The sequence below is a fragment of the Octopus bimaculoides genome, chromosome 7 (genome assembly GCF_046866305.1).
Source record: "Octopus bimaculoides isolate indiv1 chromosome 7, ASM4686630v1, whole genome shotgun sequence".
NCBI lineage: Eukaryota > Metazoa > Mollusca > Cephalopoda > Octopoda > Octopodidae > Octopus > Octopus bimaculoides.
The window spans coordinates 55986903-55990124 of record NC_142934.1 but is presented as its reverse complement, the minus strand read 5'-3'; positions in this window follow the sequence as shown (position 1 = coordinate 55990124).

Genomic DNA, 3222 nt, shown 5'->3' with positions numbered 1-3222 from the left:
CAAAGAAACAATCAAAATTATTTCCTTCAAATTTTGATACAAGACCAGCAATTTTGAGGGTAGGGTGGGGATTAAGTACTTATTTTATGGCTCTGGAAAGGATCACAGGCAAAGACGACCTCGGTGAAATTTGAACTCAGAACGTTAAAGCGGACGAAATGCCAGCTCACCGCCATAGAAACGATCATAATTGTTATTAAGATGTTCAGCTGGCAGAATCGTTAGGACTTCAGACAAAATACTAAGCAGCATTTCTTCTGGCTCTTTATATTCTAAGCTCAACTTTGTCTTTCATTCTTTCCGGGTTGATAAAATAAATACCAGTCAACAACAGAGTTGATGTAATCGACTAATTCCTTCCTCTAAAATTGCTTGTCTGTGCCAAATTTGAAACCATTTGAATGTTATAAAATAATGAAGTTGCTTTTATCTTTGTCATGTTCTCTGCGTTCGTCGCCCTTAAGGCAAATAAAAGAAATCATTGTTAGAAACTCAGCTATTTCCATACTGGTTAACATCACAGGGCACGGTTTGGGATCAGTTCTCACCTCCAGACGAGTAGTAACTGGGGCAAAGTTGTGATCTGGGTGGCCAATGTCACTTAGAAATGAGCTGAGAAAAAGCTACATTTGAAACGTCAGGCAGTGGTAACAAATGCGCGCATCGTCTTCGTGTCTTGCTCCAGTTTTCATCTCCCTGTGGAAAATATGAGTTCCATGGGTCCTTCTTTACTGAAGGCACGAGATGTCGCGGCTAATGATGCGCAGACATTCACTGGGGCTGCGACATTCGTCATGGATTCCTTGACTGTGAGCAAGTGTAGTTGTTTAATTGTCGTATCTTTCTATAGCTCGTCCCTCTAACTAGCTGTGGTCTTCGGACAAGCGTAGACCAAGACAGGGCGATCAAGCAAGCAATAAAATATGAATTTTATGAAACCTTAAATTGTATTCTTAAAAATACGCGGTACCTTTGCGACATACCATTTAATCACAGCACACTGTTTAACATCTACTAACGTAAAAAGGTTCTGTTGGCTTGTACTACAGTAGATGGTAGTCTCTAAGAAAAGCTATACCTTTTAACTTTTTTATGTTTCAGTCATTTGACTGAGACCATGCTGGGGCACCGCCTTGGCGTATTTTTTGAAGCTTAGTACTTATTCTTTTAATCTCTATTGCCGAATCGCTAAGTTACGAGGACGTAAACACACCAACACCGGATGTGTGTGATTTGTGGTAGATCTAGATTGCTAATTTTGGCAAGCCAAAAGACCACGTAAGCCAGGAGTAGAAAGCCAGCTCGTCTGCATTCAAATTTAAAAAAAAAAACTACCCGCTAACAAAGTCTCGAAAAAGCCAAATGAGAAAGTTAAAAAAATAAAGAAGAAAACGTTTTTAGCCTTAAAACTAAAAGATCAACTGTTTAATATAGGGCTGCCTGTCTATGAATTTGTAAAATTAAAAATTTATTATTTTCTCATCATATTTACGCTCCCAATAGTATCTTTCTTATGCACTCGTAATTCGCCTCAGCCCACCCGCCGTCAGCTGCAAAGTCGATAAAATAATTTTCACCGTCGATTAAATTGACTAAATCTTTCATACACACACACACACACACACATACAACCAAACAAAGCTTTGCGTTAGAAAAATCTCATCGGAAAAAGCTTAAAACAACAAAACATTGGCTGGCTAAAAGTATTTAATTGCATTTACAGTAATTTTTTTTCTCTTTTTTTTTTTTACTCCTAGTCCATTATAATTCCATTCACATTCTAAGATGCTATATAGAGACGGATATTTATTTTATTCTATTAGTCAGAAAGAAAGGCCGACTCAATGAACTATTAAAGAGCCTCAGAGACAAGTGGGACGGAGGAAGAGTAAGGAATCCTGAAACCGGAAACCTAGCCTGAATGCTTGCAACAGAGTGGACTCCGCTAACGACTCCCAAGGTGTTTGGCGTTGGTCTTAAATCAGATGACGGTTTTAATTCTTACCGACCTTGCAGGATATGGCGGGATTTCAACAGAGGACGCAAAAAGCTGAAACAAATACCACATTGTGTCCAATCTGACGTTCTTACAACACTTAAATGTGAGAAATGCAATAACTTCGCACAACTACTGAGCTGTAATGAAAAATGCTAAAGGGAGCAGTGGCGTTGTTCCTGTCGATTCACGTTCTATAAAATGATTATTTGTGACATAGATTGTTTACATGAAAGTATCAAACATCACTGTCATAACTTCAGGTCAGTTTATTGTAATTATTTTGAAGCCCCTAAGTAAATATTAACGTTCTGCTAATAAACCGTCTTAGATTCTTTCTTTTACATGTTTCAGTCATTAGATTATGGCCATGCTGGGATACTGCCTTGAAGACTTTTAGTCGAATGGATTGATTCTCTTTACTCTTTTACTTGTTTCAGTCTTTTTGACTGCGGCCATGCTGGAGCACCGCCTTTTAGTCGAGCAAATCGACCCCAGGACTTATTCTTTGGAAGCCTAGTACTTATTCTATCGGTCTGTTTTGCCGAACCGCTACGTTACGGGGACGTAAACGTACCAGCATCGGTTGTCAAGCGATGTTGGGGGGACAAACACAGACACACACACACACATATATATATATATATATATATATATATATATATATATATATATATACGACGGGCTTCTTTCAGTTTCCGTCTACCAAATCCATTCACAAGGCTTTGGTCGGCCCGAGGCTATAGAAGACACTTGCCCAAGATGCCACGCAGTGGGACTGAACCCGGAACCATGTGGTTGGTAAGCTAGCTACTTACCACACAGCCACTCCTACGCCTTAGTACTTTTTAAAAAAATTTTAAGCCTGGTATTTATTTTATCGGTCTTTTTGGCGAAATCGCTGAGTGATGGGTACGTAAATACACCATCAATTGTCAAGTGGTGGTAGGAGACAAACACACACACAATGGGCTTCTTTCGGTTTCTGTCTATCAAATCCACTCACAAGGCTTCGGTCGGTCTGAGGCTATTATTAGAAGGCACATGCTCAATGTACCATGCAAATAAGACTGAACCCGGAACGACGTAGTTGGGAAGCAAGCTTCTTACCACACAGTCACACTTTTTTTTTTTTTTTTTTTTTGATACTGATCTCACAAAAGATGAAAGGCAAAGTTAACCGCAACAGGATTTGAACTCACAGCAAAAAAACAATTTCTACGGAG